We start from the raw sequence: 17,959 nt of genomic DNA, 5'->3' as shown, positions 1-17,959 counted from the left end.
TTCCGGCACGCAAGAAAAAGGAATTGGAATGGTATTTGGCATACATATTGTATAGTATCTTTTCTAAATAAATAACCGATAAGAATTATTTTATGATATATAAACACAATGCCAAATACAATTCCGAAGTTTCCTTTTTTCAAAAGAAGTAAAGCTTCAAAACCTAATTATGGTAGTGATTGTAGTACTGGTGGTAGTGAGGATGATGTGGTGTTGGTGATTGTAGTAGTAGTGGTGTTGATGATGATGTGGTGGTGGTGGTTGTAGTTGTAGTAGTAGTCATAGTGATGATGATGTGGTGGTGGTGGTTGTAGTAGTAGTGGTAATGGTAATGATATGGTGGTGGTGGTGGTGGTTGTAGTAGTATGTCGTGAGACGATGATTGGTTGTAGTAGTAGTGTAATGGTAATGATATGGTGTGGTGGTGGTTGTAGTAGTAGTAGTATGATGATGATATGTGGTGGTGTTGCAGTAGTAGGGTAGTGATGATATTGGTGGTGGTGATTGTAGTAGAGTAGAGTGTAGTGAGATGATGGGTGGTGGTGTTGTAATAGTGGTGGTAGTGATGGGTAGTAGTAGTGTAGTGAAGATGATGGAGTGGTGGTGGTTGGTAGTAGTGTGATGATGAGTGGTTGGTGTAGTGGTAGTGATAATGATATAGTGGTGTTGTGGTGTGTGTTCGCAGTAGTGGGATGATAGATGGTTGTGGTGGTTGTAGTAGTAGTGGTAGTGATTATTATGGAGTGGTGTTGGTTGTAGTTGTGATGATGATGTAGTGGTGGTGGTTGTAGTAGTCTTGGTAGTGATGAAGTGGTAATGGTGGTTGTAGTAGTAATGACGGTGATGATGGGGTGGTTGGAAAACACATTATAGGTTACGATTACACACATTCTCTAACTTCATTTTTTGACAGCTTTATTGAAGCATAAATATACGCAACAGTTCTGAACCATTTCATTGTGGGTTTTGATATTGTTTGTTGTTTTTCTTGTGTCGTTATGTTGACATAGAGACCGAATGAATGGTAATGGTTACATTCCCAGCCCATGATATAATGGCGCTGAATGCTTTCATTGGTGGACACTTTTTAGGCTCCGTACGTATTCTCATTCGTTTAATTCTATGGTTGTACCAAGGACTTTTTTATAAATTATTAATTAATAATTCAACCTATTAGATAACTAATCTATTAATTAGAAGGTTTTACATATTATTATTATTATTATTATTATTATTATTATTATTATTATTATTATTATTATTATATTATTATTATTATTATTATCATATCATTATTATTATTATTATTATTATTATTATTATTTATTATTATTATTATTATTATTATTTATTATTATTATTATTATTATTATTATTATTATCATTATTATTATTATTATTATTATTATATTATTTTTATTATTATTATTATTATTATTATTATTATCATCATTATGATGATGGTGATGATGATGATTGTGATGATTATGATTATGATGATGATGATGATGATGATGATGATGATGATTGATGATGATGATGATGATGAATTATTATTATTATTATTATTATTATTATTATTATTATTATTATTATATTATTATTATTATTATTATTATTATTATATTATATTATTATGATTGTGATGATTATGATTATGATTATGATTATGATTATTATTATTTTATTATTATTATTATTATTATTATTATTATTATTATTATTATTATTTTTTATAATATATTATTATAATATATAATATTATTATTATTAATATATATATTATTATTATTATTATATATTATTATTATTACTATTATTATCATTATTACTATCATTGTTTGCCTTGCTTTATTATTGATTTTATTTACTTGATCTGTTGATGAAAATATTATATTCTTGTATGAGTTATATTGGCAATTGCTTACAAATAAACTTTTGAATCTTGTAAAAAAAAATTAATGCATTCGCGCAAGCGATACGCAAGGTGTGTCCTGGGACAGTCCTGTCCTAGTGCAGAAGGTGTAATGAGGGCGGTATGAAAATTATCATGCATGCATTTTATCAACGACAACTGAGTTCTTGAGTTGACATGACCCTGTCACAATGATGATGAAACCACCTTCAGTGGTCGTCACACACAACACAGATCATTCACTGTAATCGCTCGTACGCATGCCTGATTGCGTTGCTCGATACTACCCGCGAACCACTCTAAGTATGCACTACACACAAAATATAGGCTAGGGCTAACAGTAACAGAAGCAAAAACAAAAACCTCTGTGTCGTGTCATGTTTCTCACACCACAGATCGAAGTAATGTGTTATATTATATAAATCCAAAGTCCACTGTGGTGAGTATCTATATAATATGTATGTGTGTGTTTGTATATATGTATGTATGTATGTATGTATGTATGTATGTATGTATGTATGTATGTATGTATGTATGTATCTATGTATGTATGTGTGTGTGTTTGTGTGTGTGCTTTCAATTTGATAATTATTATTAATTTCATTCTGATGACATTGTGTTAAATCAAATCTTCCAGTCGATCCGATTTGTTAGTAGCAGTGATTTATTGTAAGTCTCGTTGCCGTTGCAGTTATCATCGCAAGTAATATTAGACTATCAGTTAAATTTATTTATTGAGAAATCAACGACAGAATTTCTGAGGCCTCGAAGCAAGTAAGGTTGTGTCGTTCAAGCTTATCTCTTGTTTACACTTTGACTTCATTTAGTGGTACAAAATCTTAGACTACAACTTGTTACTCACACATACGCGCGCGCGAGCACACATACAGACACACGCACACACATACACACACACACACACACACGTGCACGCATTCTCTCTCTCTCTCTCTCTCTCTCTCTCTCTCTCTCTCTCTCTCTCCCTCTCCCTCTCTCTCTCTCCCTCTCTCATCACACCACCATCTCTTCCACCTTCCCCAATCTAAATTATCTTGGTTTGGTCATGTCTCTTCCTATGAGGCATATGGAAATATCATTATGCAATGGACTTTTGATATTAAGTATTCAATATATTGTTACACCTGTAAAAAAAAAGAAAAAAAAAAAGATTAAAAAAAAATTAAAAATATTATATATATATATATATATATATATATATATATATATATATATATATATATATATATATATATATATATATATATATATATAATCACATACCTGGATAAGAGATTTTTTTTTTTTTGATTAAAAAAAAATGAAAGAAAGAAATGAATGAAGCACGATTTCTGCTCGATATTGGTTGAAACATTTAAGAACTTACGTAGAAGTCTTTGTCAGTTGTAAAACCGAGTAGGTTAGACCACCTCGTTCTATCTTTCTTCCATTCCATGGTTTAATTATATGCCACCATTGTTCGTAAAAACGAACTGCAACTTGATTAGCGTTTAGTTATGCTCCATCCTATAGCCTATTACTTGATGAAGAATAAAAGAAATTGATACGAAGACTCATCCTTCATTTTTTCAAGGTCTGTGAATGTATAATAATTTATCTCCAACCAAAACAAATTGTTTTCCTAAACGCCCTTGCGTAAATGTTCAAGGAGACCATACTGTCCTCAACAGTAAATATTATATATTATGGCCTATAAGACTCATACTAAACAAAGAAACCCGAAATTGTATCGCTATAAATAGCAACAGTGGCTTTGCTATTTATCATTTTATGATGTATAGTTAAAAAAACATAAACGACAGTATTATACCATACCTTACACTTACAAAGTTGCCACCTCCATGTCTCAGTCTTATGTTATCATTATGGAGGCTACAGTCATCAACGTTAAACTAGAATGTGGTAATTTATTATAGTCTGTCGCTGCTTTTGTTCAATCCTGTCAGCCTACTGAGTGAAGTAAAGTACTGAGATCTGAAACAACATGTCAATGATACAATGCTTTAATTTAATGAAAGTTAACCTATTAATTTAGTTGATATCCTTTGGCTAATCTGTGATGTATCTTACCCAAGGATACTTTAGTACTCGGGACATGCTAGAATTGAGACCCAAAGATACTTTAGAACACAGGAAATGCTAAAATTGATGCGTTGCTATGCGTGTCAAGCTAATGACATGAATGTTTTTTTACTATAATGTCATAGTACGTTTCACTATAATAAATTAAATAGTAACTACGTTTATGATGGCAATACACGTGTCCAATTCTACAAGAGATTACGCATAATGGCTCCCTGAATATCTCATCTGAGTTGACCAGTACTCGTGTCTAAAATTTGAAAATGTGATTGGATCCGGCTAAATGACCAGTAAAAACCTAAGTATCAACAATCCATGAATCTAATTGGGCCCTGCGATAGAATCAACTCCGACCATTTTGAGATAAAACAGAGATGCATAAGCTTGATCTTTCTCTCATTTAATCACATAAGATCCAGTCATGCGATTGTGGCCAATACTCGATATTATCTTATTTAGCAGAAACCGTGTGTGAATGAGGGTACGTATTACTTATATCAGTCTTATAGCTGTTTAGTTTAATTGTGTTATGATTAATCAATGCCATTGAAAACTAGTACCTATGTGTGGTGATTAATTCGTGTTTTCGACTGGACCGTAAGTAGAGGCAACCTATCAAATAAAAGAAATTGATAACTTATTTTATTATAAACAAACATATTTCATTCATTCTCTATAGCTACATATGTATATATAATTGTATATGTATGGATGCCTTTCAAATGAATGAATTACACATTTACATGAATTACATTTTACAAATGTGCTATCACTTATGTGCTATAGTAATATTATATATTTATACGTATTGATTCTTATGCTCTCATTGCTTACTTATCCTTCCCCATCCCACTAACCCGTTATTAATAATTATTATTATCATTAAAATGAGATCAGTGGTGTTGTCAAGGGTTTGTTAGTTGAAATCCTTTCAACATCAATACTCATAGGACACTAAAGCTTTGCAACCAGTCAAAGTTTTGCTCCTATATTATTTGCAGATCTACTAATGACCATCTGGTTACCCACTAAATGAGAATATGGTTACTCACTAAACAAAGGAGATTTTTTTCGACAGGGATGTACTTACTGCGTCTTCTATCCCCCTATATCTGTTTCCCAACTTGCTTTCTGTCTTTTCCTTTGAATGAGATTACTTGGTTTTGTCGTGGTCCTAGCCAGATGCCCTGGCTGAGAGGGAAACAGTCAAATGTATAGTTAGTTTTGGGAGATGATATTTTTTCCCTTGTAAAGCATCTCTCTGTTATGCACTGTATTGTGTTTTCTTTATATTAGTCTAAATATGATTTGTAAAACATTTTGAGTGTATTCCTCTTAGTGGGGACTTGGGACCTGTGCTTGTGTCTGGATGAAACTTTTATTGATCTAATTAAACTTTGATAGTGTTTTCTAGGAATCTACACCTGTTTCTTATTTGAACCAATTCCCGTTTGTCTTACCTTTTCTTGGGTGCTTTAATTGTAATTCTAGAACTTATTGCTATCCCATTTTCTTCATTTTTACTGGCGCTGATATGACCTTAATGTGTTGCAACTGCCGTAAAAGCCTTAAAAACAAACAAACAAAAACAAAGAATGAATAAAGAACCGTCCGCGAACTGAGCCAGCAAAATGGACGATCTCAACAAATAAGTTAAGCACAATTAACATTAAACTGAGCAACCGAGAAAGAAATTAACTTACCCATAGCCTAACTTAAATAAAGAAATATACTATTACAATTTTGTTTAATTATGTGTTTACGTGTTTTGGTGTGAGGCTTTTGTATTGAGTTATATTAAAATATTTCTGCTTTAACGGGGATTAATACTTATCTTATGAACCTGAGCTATCCCTATATATAACGTGCCACAATCTACCATTACTATTACCGTTTGCTTTAAACTTAAACTCTATTACTATCTGTCGAGTTGTCAGGAACTTTAACCCAACTATAACAGGGTGAAAGAGGAACCAGACGGCTTCTGCCCTTGGGGAAACTATTTTACTTCCATTTGTCTTTACCCACTCGCCACTTCTCCTACATAGACGCGACAGTAATAAAGCCACCGATTTAATCACGATGTAACATTTTACAACTCAAATGTAACAGAAAATCGTGAGCAATTTGGGACCTGGAAGGCCGACTATTTCAGCTGGTTAGATTAATAATGTCAACAACAAAAAAACACAACAATCGTGATAACAATTTTGTTTACTTTATGTGGAATATCCAGTAAAGCGACCCATACTGTGCGATTTTTAAGAATCCGTAATATTTTTATGAGATTTATTGCAGTTAAGCAGTATGGTTAGGAGTAGGTAGTACTTGGCATTAAAATAATTTTATAACTTAACATTCATACGATCTTCTCAACAGATAGTATCTATTAAAAACAACAATTAAACAAAGCTCTGTTGACATTCTCTTGACATGTCATAAATCAAAACACCTTAACGGTTCACGTTGACAACGTTTAGATGACATGTTTCCGTCAACATAATGTGGACTACGGAGTTTGATGTTTGATTTAAATATCTATCATTGTGGGCAAGGAAGTTAAGTGGGAGGTAAGAGAATGGTTTACGAATGAGAGATGGTACATAACGAGAGAAAGAGAGGGGTTGGGTGGGGGAAGAGGTAAAGAGAAAGAGAAAGGTAAGGAGACGAAGATAGATAGATAGATAGATATATAGGTAGATATATAATATTAGGGTGGGGAGAGAGAGAGAGAGAGAGAGAGAGAGAGAGAGAGGTACAGTGGAAGAGAGAGAGAGAGAGAGAGAGAGAAAGATAGAGAGAAGAAAGAGAGTGGGAGGGGGGCGGGTAGTGGAAGAGAGAGAACGGGAAGGGAGAGAGATATAATGGAAGAGAGAGAAAGAGAGAGAGAGAGAGAGAGAGAGAGAGAGAGAGAGAGAGAGAGAGAGAGAGAGAGAGAGAGAGAGAGAGCACCGTTGGGGGGGGGGGGGGTGCACATATATATCCAGTTATAGAGCTCATTTCGAAGATTCACCAAGTCCAAGATAGATAGATAGATAGAAAGATAGATAGATAGATATTTATTATAAAAACAAAAGCTCCATCTCATTCATTATGAGTCACTTGTGAGGGAATCTTTTTGAACTAACGCTTACATTATCTGTCACTGTTAAAAGTCACAACTGAGTCTTGTCGGATAATGTATTTCAATAGTTGTTCTCATCATTTCCGCAATTGATAGTTCCTCCGTGACCCCTTGTTGCTGTGCTTGGCAAGCTATTAACACAATACTAATAATAATAATAATAATAATAATAATAATAATAATAATAATAATAATATAATAATAATAATGATAATAATAATAATGAATAATAATAATAATAATAATAATAATAATAATAATAATAATAATAATAATAATAATAATAATAATAATAATAATAATAAATAGCACTTCTTCAGCGCATAACCATGCTGGTGTCGTGCTCTGTGCGCTTACACATGGATGCATTTCAACTATTATCTTATTGTATGAGTACCGGGTTATTAAATCAACATATGGTGCTTCCTTTTGTAAATTACATCAGTTACTGAACATATTATTAAAAGTAGCCAAATGAACATTTTAATGATTTTATTTTCACTAAAAATTTGAAAAGCAGTTATGATATGTTCACTATGAGTGACCCATTTGACTATGAGGCATGTAAATAGATAGCTGTGAGGATTGTTTGCCAGGCCTTTGGAATAATAGGCGTGGGACGAACGGGCTAAAGGACAAGGAAAAGTCTGATTGGCTAATGCTTAGTAACGCTCGAACCATCAATTGATAGTTTCTCTGTGAGCTCTTGTTGGTGTGCCTGTCAAGCTATTGACATGCATTTTTTTCACTATTATCTTATGGTATGAGTCTCGAGTTATTCAAACATTCGGTGCCAATTATCGTATATTTTAATTAAAACTAGTTGAATAAAGATTTCAGAAATTGTTTATTTTTGACTCGAAAATTTATAATAAAGTATATTTTATCCCCGAAAGCAACCGATGACCGTGAATCGAAGACTCATAGCCACCTTAAGTACGTGCCTATCACCCGAAGCAAACAGCCCACAGATTCTAAGCGTCACTCGCATTTTAACACAATGATTGAAAAAAATGCAAAGTATCGCCATGTGTTGCGATGCAATTCCTTCATCAGTGTGTCAAAATATTGTGATAAACACTGTGGGACTGACCGATTTGCCTGTTTGACAAGTATTAAGGGTAGATTAGGACTTTTCGTGGACTGGAAATAAAAACTCAAGGGGTATGTGGCAAGAAATATTCTGATTAGTTCAGGGGCGGTTGCCTACGACCAATTCAGGCCGGCACAAGTGAGAAAACTCACTCTTTTACCCCCCCCCCACCCTACCACCAAGCAATGATAGAGTAGCTAGCCAAAGGTAAAACCTAGTAACTCGTCAAAGGCTACTTATGAGATAATTAACAAAACTCAAATAACTATCAGTATAAGCATGCTTTATTAAACATTTATAATATATTCACATCAAACAAACAATATAGCTATGGGCCATATAATGTAACTGTTTAAAATGAAAAAAAAAACTAATTATTTACAAAGAAAATAGGAGTTACTAGATTCTACCTCATGACATACAGGGGAAAAACCTAGTAACTCTTAACATGTAGCAAGTTGCGGGGTCCCCATTATAGAACGCTGAAGAGGTAAAACATAGTATCTCAATCTTTTGCTTGCACTCTTTCTCCCTTTACTCTCTCTCTCTCTCTCTCTCTCTCTCTCTCTTTCTCTCTCTCTCTCTCTCTCTCTCTCTCTCTCTCTCTTCTCTCTCTCTCTCTCTCTCTCTCTCTCTCTCTCTCTCTCTCTCTCTCTCTCTCTCCTCTCTCTCTCTCTAGTATGTAAATTTAAAAAGATGATTTTAGGAGTGGGATAGAGCAAAAAGGAAGATCATATACTCGCCATCAAAATAAGTTTTTATTCGTTTCGGGTGAAATCAGTAACTTTGTAATCGACCGTAATGTCAGTCCAAAATTTCAAACTCTTCTTTTTGTTGTAGCCTTCAGCAGCGTCAAAATATCTTCTTTTCTGTGAGAGACAATCCCCTTGCTTTATTTACTTTCCTTGATCACCAGTGAGGAAATCTTGCTCCTGACTGTTTCTGAGATTAAGCCATTCATTGACCCATGCACCTGTTATTGTACAAAAAGACATAAAACTCACAATAGACTTTAATGGATAAATATAACCTCATTACAAAAATTAAGTGTGTGTTCAAAACCACATTTTGCCCAACGCATTATAAACTACAGGGTCATTCCGATTTATCACTAAGTCACTTAGTAGGACTAAAGACGACTTAGATTAGGACCCGCTTTTCAACAAGAAAAACTACTAAGGAACCTAAATCTTTAAGACAATCACAAGTTTTGGCAGTATGGGTTGGAATAATATTAAAATAACAAGTATAAAAACTTTTTTAAACAAAACAGAAACATAGTTATAGTGTTAGATATTAATCAAGAGTGTTTGAAAAGTCGAAAACATCTTGTTTACTCACTTGATGTGTATTTTTCTTGAGGAAGGAGCCGTCGTACCGGTTGAAGTTTTGTATACATTTTTACTCCATGTTTCTTGCGGCTGTTTGGTGGATTTGATGCATGTCTCAAAACTGGCATTTGTTTTCTTTTGGTTTTTGTCTCGATAGAGAAAGTTCTACAAGCATCTTTCCCTGGACGCCGCCATTTTGTCACTTGGATCACGTGATCAATTCCGCCACTGATACTCTTGTAAATTTAACTTGCTAGGTTTTACCTCGGTTTAACCGTTGTCCGTTCTCACCTAACTACACACTAAACAACTGTGATCGGAGTTAGATGACAGAGGTAAAACCTAGTAAATGGAAAGTAAAATGGTAAAACCTAGTAAGTTTCTTAGATACTAGGTTTTACCTCTGTTTTAAAGGGAAATTGTTCGAGTTACTAGGTAATGCCGTAAAATATTTCCGAATCTACTGGGACTTTACCAATAAGCTTTAGTCCCCATATTACATTTCTGAGTCAAACTCATTTATTTCCAAAATTCAGAGTTACTAGGTTTTACCTTTGGACGGTAGTTTGGTCCGGCGGAAAATGCTTTGTTGTACACCAGCGTTCTATTCACATTAATATAACTGTCATTTAACGTTACAGAAATCGATATAAATTCCGTCGTTTGTGTGTATGTATGAATGCTTGGGTGTGTGTGTGTGTGTGTGTGTATGTGGGGGGGGGGGGGCATATAAATAACTAAGAAATAGCGAATTACCAGGCATTCACCATCCTCAATGAGCTTCACAATCTTTACAAAAGTAAAAAAGGTTCACTATTATATTCTATTTTGATTGACATAATTGAGCAATCACCCCCCCCCCCCCTATAAGAAATAAACACAACACAGTTAACCAATGTTCTCATTATCAGTGGATTGCCTGACATAAATATATCTATCCACAACATCTCTTACATGAGCAACACTAAGAAATATTTTTTAAAAGAAGCCATAAATATCCGGAGAGCAGCTTTGCGTCATTAATTACTTCCAACAAGGATTTAACAGCTGTTAAAAGATGTGTTTGTGTGTGTGTGTGTGTGTGTGTGTGTGTGTGTGTGTGTGTGCGTATGTGTATGTGTCGATAAGTTTTGAAGAGATATACTCACGGAAAATTAAATTTGCATCCTATTTGTTAAGTCGGTCCGGTCCATCCATCGATCATTCTAGGCAAAAATACAATTCATTGTCTATCACAAGTTATAAGTGAATTCAATGAAATTATTAACCGCTTCTGTCTAATAATTACCATGGGATATCAATAACATGGAACTTGTCAATGAGTTGAATAAATGGAAATATTCAAACGGGATCCAAACTCCCAACTCCCTACTAACTCTCAAAGGCAATACCGGTTCATAGTAAATTATAGTCAGATTTTTAATAAGTGGCGCGTGTTTTTCTCAGTTGTCCTTCAATGCACAGCTGTAAAAGTTTGTATGACCCTCTGAATCAATTTGTCTTAATCAAAAAATATGTTTTCATTAATTATAAAACAATAGGAACATATTTCGCTTATAACAGCTAAATTAAAATCGATAACTGGTAAGGATCGTAACTCATAGATGATTTACAGTATCAAAATTATGAATTTTCCGGTTATCCATTTTGAAGGAATTCGTTAAAATGGAATGCTCGGTAAATTGGAATTTAACCGATATACGTACAATATCTGAATATGAAGGAACGAATGGCAATCCTTAATTATTAGACATCTACATTTTATAACTATCAATACACATTACTTATGAAAATACAAATGAAAGTGAACATTATGCGCTTCCAACATTATTTTGATTGCTAACTTTATAGAAATAGCTTATTGTGTTTATGCCAAAGAGGATTACATAAATTTAATGTTGACTGGTCAATAGAAGAAATTCATCAATTTACGACTCAGTGTTTCTACAAATAGGTACATGTTTTGAGCAATAACAACAACTACAACAACAAAGACATACTGGACAGATCAATTATCGCATTCTGTTGACTAGGATGAGGAAAAGGATAAATGAAAAGACATTGGAAAGATTTCGTGGCATCTTTCTATCCAATGAAATGTAAATTCCTCCAGTTTGCGAAGCTTGGAGCATGCCTTTTACAGCCTTCCCTTGTTGTATCATTGATTGCTCGTCAGTGGGAGTAAATTTGATGTTCTAGTTCTAAATCTTTCCCTTTACTTGGGTCCAAATGAGCTCGATTGGATTGCGCTCACAGTGATATGGAGGAAGTCGCGCAACCTCGTGTCAAAACTCCTTGAAAAGGCAGTCTGGGTCGTTTCTTTTCGCCAGAATATAGTTGGGCCTTTGATAAATGGTCAGAATAATATGTAGTGCTGTCTCATTGAAACCATGAAATCATGTCAGTTTTTATAGTTGCCGAAGTTGGAGCCTTGAAGTGATCATGGGCCACCGAATGGTAGTGTTGTACAATGCTTCGAGGAAAGGCAGCAAACGGTTCTTTGGCCAGTCTTCAAACACATATACATTGACCCCAGAATGATAGTCACTACCTTCCAGACGAGGCAGAAAAGAAAAAAAATGGTACGGCATTCTTCTAAATACACAGTATCTTCACCACCTGCAAGGATATTATATCAATTTCCAGAACCCCTGAGACTTTTTCTACCCTAATTATCAGACGTCCATTCCTTTGTCGGATTTATATTTACGGTCACCCAGCTCCATGCATCTTTGGATGAGATCCATATCAAATTTGTCTTGAATCCTTTTCCTATCACGTCGTTCCACACTGGTGATCTCTCTGTCGTATTTCAGTAACCATCATCTCTTTTCGTATCGTATCGTATAGTATAAAGCTTATATTATGTTTTAAAAGCCTTTAAATTGAATATATAATCAGTATTTCAAATGATTAAAAGCTAGAGATTCCATATCAGTAATAGTCTTCAACACTCGTAACGTCACTTCCTTCCTAATGACGTATGGTAACTTAGTAACACTGGCTCTAAACTATCGGAACAATGGCGGACGCCTTATGAAATATTTCTCCGGCGAGCTTAAACGCGTATCCAGAGGAAAAAACCCCCATCAATTTGATCATGTTTTGACTTTTACACATTCTGATCACAAGGCATATGAAAAGGGAATGAAAAGTTCTAGCCAGCATGAAGAATAAAAAGTAATGGTTTTCTTTGTTTAGAACCAAGATGGCCGCCGTTGCCGGGCGCGTGACATCAGACTACTGAATCCAATTGCGACATGATGTATAATATGCAATAAATATGGAATAATATGCATAATATGCAATAATCATAAATTCTAAATTTAAGGCAAACTACATAAATTGTAATGTTATAGCAGTTAAAGCAAATTGTTTTAATTCGGAAACAAGTATGACGTGAACTCCTAATCTAGCAATGACTATCCCGCACAAATCTTTGGGCCTCTTTTTCGCTCACGAAGTGCCCGAATTCGCGTCAAAATATGGGACGAAGCCGTTTCGTATATGCTATTTTAAAAAATTAATTACGACGCTGTTTATCGATGAATATGACTGAAAGTTGGCACACAGTTAGAAAAAAGGTCATTTTAGATTATGTCAAGCGACAAAACTCTTGCGATTACCAGAAGACTATTAAAAATAGATTTTTACTCTTTTGAGTAAAATATTTCTAAAACTACCGGGCGTGGAGGTTTTGTCGCTGACAAGGTAATACATGAACATTTTTTCTTTTTGGTTGTAAAATTTCATATGAATATGACGAGTACTTTTCCCGTATTTTACAAAACACCATCCTAATTTGCTCTTCAAGTTTCAATCTTTTAATCCACATTACGCAAGATACAACGAAAGGTCGAAAAAAAAAATACCGAAAAAGCGTCCCATATTTTCCCGTTTTTTTTCCTCTTTGCGGGTCATCCAAATAAATGACACCTTTAAAACTGTATAACTTGTTTATTTATTAATGGATTTTCAAAATTCAAAGACATTTTACTCAGTGGAGATAGGGCTTGGATTTTAGACAAAAATTTTCCTCAAAAAGAGAAAAAAACATTTTTCATAGTCATTGCTACATAATCAATATCCGGAACCACGTTTCAATACAAGATTACTTGGAAAAACGATGAATTCATCTCATACTTTGTGGTGCGTAACTTGTTTTCATTTTTACAGTGTAAAATCTCAAATTTTATGACATCGGTTTTAAAGTAGTTTTTTTTATAGGTCTTAAAGAAGAAAACTTTTTTGATATGGCATCAACACAGTTCAAAATCTAGAGTCAGTTAAGAAAATTGATTCAAATGTTGACACAAATATTTACCATTTTTGATAGGAACAGCTGATAAAAACCAGAAAAACACGCGCCATTAATAAAAAATCTGACTAGTTGTAACCCCATCTTATGTCGTCGTGATGGCTTTGACCACTGAAATCGTGGTTTCTTGCTTTTGGTGACATGGGGCTCTGGTCGGGGAGTAAAAGTCTACTTTTGGTTTTAGACTTTCCGTATTTATTTAAGCAATAAATATTTGTTAAGCCGATATTAATTAATTTGATCTTCGTTTTAGTGTTTAATTGTAGTGAGCAGCTCCCTGTTATGATATTAACTCTTAAGATATTTAATTATCAATTATATCCTAACCAGGCCCCCAGGTTGTTACATCTCCGATGTGCCGCCCATCGACATAATTTTATGAGTGTAAAACATTATATGTCCAAGGTCAAGGTCGATGAAACTTCTGCTATGACTTTATGTCTCAGTTCCATTGTAAAAACCAAGGCGGCACATAGCTTTTGTGCTCACCTCTCAATTACTTACGGTGTTGCGTGCATAATAATGGTTGGAACAAACGACTGGGAGGGAATGCACATAAATTAGCGAGGGAGAGATTATATCAAAGAACGCAGCTTGACGATAACCAATAAGTGCTAAAATATTTTTTAAATTAAAAACATTTTAAAAGAAGTTTAATTCGCGGTATGTCAAATTCTTGTAAAAAATATAGGGCGTCCAGAAGCAACTTCGCTCTGTAGAGCGACCGCCAGTGGATTAGTTAATGGGTTAGTGGGGCTATGTGGTCTAGTGGTATGACACTCGCTTTCCGATCGGAATGTCCTGGGTTCGAGCCTCGCGGTCTGCCCATAGTTGAGTCCTTGGAAAAGGCCCTTTACTCACATTCTCTCACCGTACTCAGGTGTAAAATGATGACCTGGCCGTTAACAGCGTTGTTTTTGTCCGAAAAATTGTAATATCGCCTAACAGGCATCCAGTCCCGTCCTACATGTTAAATGTTGCTGTTGTCCAGGGGCCCCTTGTAAAGCGCTTTGAGCACGTTTAGTGGATATTGCGCTATATAAAGCTCAATTTTAATGCTTATTGACTGTCAGGTCCACGAATACAGCCCCTGTAATTTGTTTGTTCTCGTAGCCATCTTAATGTATGTCACTTAGCATTTAAAGTAAACTAATTGCTTTCTAAGGTTCCAATACATTTTCGAATAGGTTGAGTACTCAGGATCATTATACCAAAAGTTTACCAAAATCGAAGGGGACAGTCATCGAATTTTTAAGGCCAAAAGGTCAAATATGCAAATTATGCCAAAAATCTTTCAATTCCATTATTTTTCATATTTGTACTTTAAACAGTGTCTGCTTTACTGTGCTAAAATTTGAAATGAATCCAAAAAAATACTTTTGGAGTTACAGCACATTTTGATCGAAATTTTAACAAATGTGAAGAAGGATTTAAGATTTGAATATTTTCAATTACTCAATTTTATTTTATTCCAAATAATGTTGACGCTTGACGGCACTATGATATATTCTAATTGTTTTGACAATGGTTATGAGAAGTAAAGGCTACAAAAACAGTGCACCAAAAGTTTATCAAAATCAAATTGTGTTATCATCGATTTTATGGTCAAAAGGTCAAATTTGTAAATTATACCACCATTTTTCTAATTCAACGTATTGTGCAAATGCGCTTGTTATGGGGTGTACTTTACTGTGCAGTAATAATTATATATTTTTTAAAATATCTAATCAATGGTTATAGAGCTATGGTATTTTAAATTCGGCATTGCAACAAGTATAAAGAAGGATTTTATAAATTTGAAAAGGTAATATCTTAATTTAATGGAATGCTTTTGAATTTCCATATGATTTGGAGGCAAAATGTCACAAAAATAGTTGAATAGTGTTTTTTTTTTTTTTTTTTTTTGGGGGGGGGGGGGGGAATAAAAGGGTCTAGGAGCATAATACCAAAAGCCTACCAAGATCGAAGTACTCTGTTATCGATTTTTAAGCTCAAAAGGTCAAACATGCCGAATTGTGCCAAAGTAATTAAAATCCATCATTGAACAAAAGGTGCAGTAACTCTAAAATAATTACGCACTCTCCTATCTTACAGTTTAGCACAATGAAGAAGAATATTTTATCAGGGCATTTGTAACAATGTATGGATACGAACATTTTTGAGGTATGATTTCCATATTTGACCTTCTGACCTTAAAAAATCGATAATAGTATAAATCGATTTGGCTAAACTTTTGTTAAAATGTAACTTTACTTTTACAAAAAATCATTAAAACATATTAATAATTTATTATATTGCCCATTAGTGTCGAATCATAATAGAATTCCAAAACCGCTCAAGTAAATCAATAAATTGCAAATCAAAATTCTAAAAATCCTTCCTTACATTTGTTAAAATATTGTTTAAAAGGTGCCATAACTTAAAAATGCTCTTATACTCTTATTTGAATGTTTACTACAAAAAAGAAAACTTCATGTTTAGGATACATGTAAAATATATTGATTTGAAAATATTTTGACACAAATTGCATATTTGACCTTTTGGTATAAAAAATAGATTAAAATACTGTTTTTCGATTTTAGTAAACTTTTTTGTATAATTCCCCCTGGAACCCTTACGTACCCCCCCCCCCCCCCCCCCCCCCCCCCCCATATCTTAACATTAAAAAGATTTAATAGCGACAACACGTCACCTTAATTCATTGTTGTCACATGGTGTTCGAATTTTTAACGCACAACTGTGATTTAAATTAAATACTATCTTTTAAATATACACTCACAAGTTCGGACTAAAGGCCATGTAAAAATATACAAACAAGAATCAATAGCAACACCTTATAAATTAATATAAGGTGTTGCTATTGGTTCTTGTTTGTATATTTTTACATGTTTGTACATTTGCATATATATATGTATACATTGTCGCCATGCATTCTCAACTTTGTGTTTATACATTTTTAAGCATGCCACGTCTGTAAACGAATTTCCATTTTTTTGGATGAATAAAGTATATATTATATTATTATTATTATTATTATTATTATTATTATTATTATTATTATTATTATTAATTATTATTATTATTATTATTATTATTATTATTAGTATTGACCTTATATTATATGGAATGACAATAGCACTTCATTGAATTGAGAAAACGCTTGTCAAAATTCTCGAATCTCTCTTTTCACTTGTCAAAATGTCGATGAAATTGCGCTGTAAGTCCAAATATATCTTATGGATAGGTATAAAACTTCAGCATAATAAAGAAGACAGTCGTTAACTAACATTAATGAAAAGAAACGAATTTGTAAAATTTTGGGCATCCAAATATGTATTGGAACCTTAGAAAGCAATTAGTTTACATTTATGCCTATCATTAGCGTATCTGCCTCGGACTATTGTGTCAAGTTCATGAGTTTATCACAGCAGGATCTTCCACGGTGGAAACCTGCTTGGTCTTTGGGAAATCCTGGCTAGTATCATGCGTTCATATACTTTGTACAGTATACAGAGTAGGATATTGTTCTGTAGCTCTTGCTGCTATTTTGGGTTTTTTCCAAGTTTAATTAGTGCTGGAGATTATAGTAATTAAGGGTAAGGGATGTTTGTTTGTGTGCTACAGGAAATGGTGCAGTCTGTACACAATGGCTAAATACAGGGAATATTCCGATTGGTTAATGGTTAGCAACGCACGAACTCTCAATTCTGACACCCTAATTTGCTCTCTCAGCAATGGCTACACACCGAGAGTAATTGTGAAAATAGCTGTTGTATGTTTTGTAAACACCATAAAGCGAATATTTTAAATAGCAGACTCGTATATTCTCATAGTTTATTTGTGTGTTTGGCCTTGATTTATAGGAGTCACTTGTCCCAATTCGGACACCGAGTGTTCCAATTCTGGCAGCGCGTTGTGCCAATTGCGACAGCCCATGTGACACATCTGTTGCATTCAGCTGGAATATTAAAAACTCACCCATAGCATTGGTTCGAATCCTGTTATGTCTATATATACAGCAATTAGATAGCCTAAAAGGCATTGAACAAAAAATGAGCAAAACAGACTCGAAAAATAG

The 17,959-nt window shown here is 34.0% G+C and overlaps 1 protein-coding gene and 1 long non-coding RNA gene across 2 annotated transcripts in view; one reads left to right on the top strand and one right to left on the bottom strand.

Moving 5' to 3' along the window:
- Positions 1 to 2,076: 2,076 nt before the first annotated feature.
- The window catches only part of LOC144977192 (solute carrier family 52, riboflavin transporter, member 3-B-like), an 83,518-nt gene continuing 67,635 nt past the window's right edge, over positions 2,077 to 17,959 (top strand). Inside the window, exon 1 of the mRNA XM_078922130.1 lies at positions 2,077 to 2,354. The gene's annotated coding sequence lies outside the window, so the exon portion shown is untranslated. The remainder of the gene's footprint in view (positions 2,355 to 17,959) is intronic.
- LOC144976227 (uncharacterized) lies at positions 8,928 to 9,726 on the bottom strand. The gene is made up of 2 exons (XR_013646067.1): positions 9,574 to 9,726; positions 8,928 to 9,205 (listed from the first exon to the last, which is right to left on the bottom strand). It is a non-coding gene; the product is annotated as an uncharacterized LOC144976227 (long non-coding RNA).

The sequence above is a fragment of the Berghia stephanieae genome, chromosome 7 (genome assembly GCF_034508935.2).
Source record: "Berghia stephanieae isolate SIO BIC M18660-M18661 chromosome 7, UCSD_Bste_1.3, whole genome shotgun sequence".
Taxonomy (NCBI): domain Eukaryota; kingdom Metazoa; phylum Mollusca; class Gastropoda; order Nudibranchia; family Aeolidiidae; genus Berghia; species Berghia stephanieae.
Note: the sequence above shows the minus strand (reverse complement) of the source record. Positions and strands in the feature narration are given on the sequence as shown.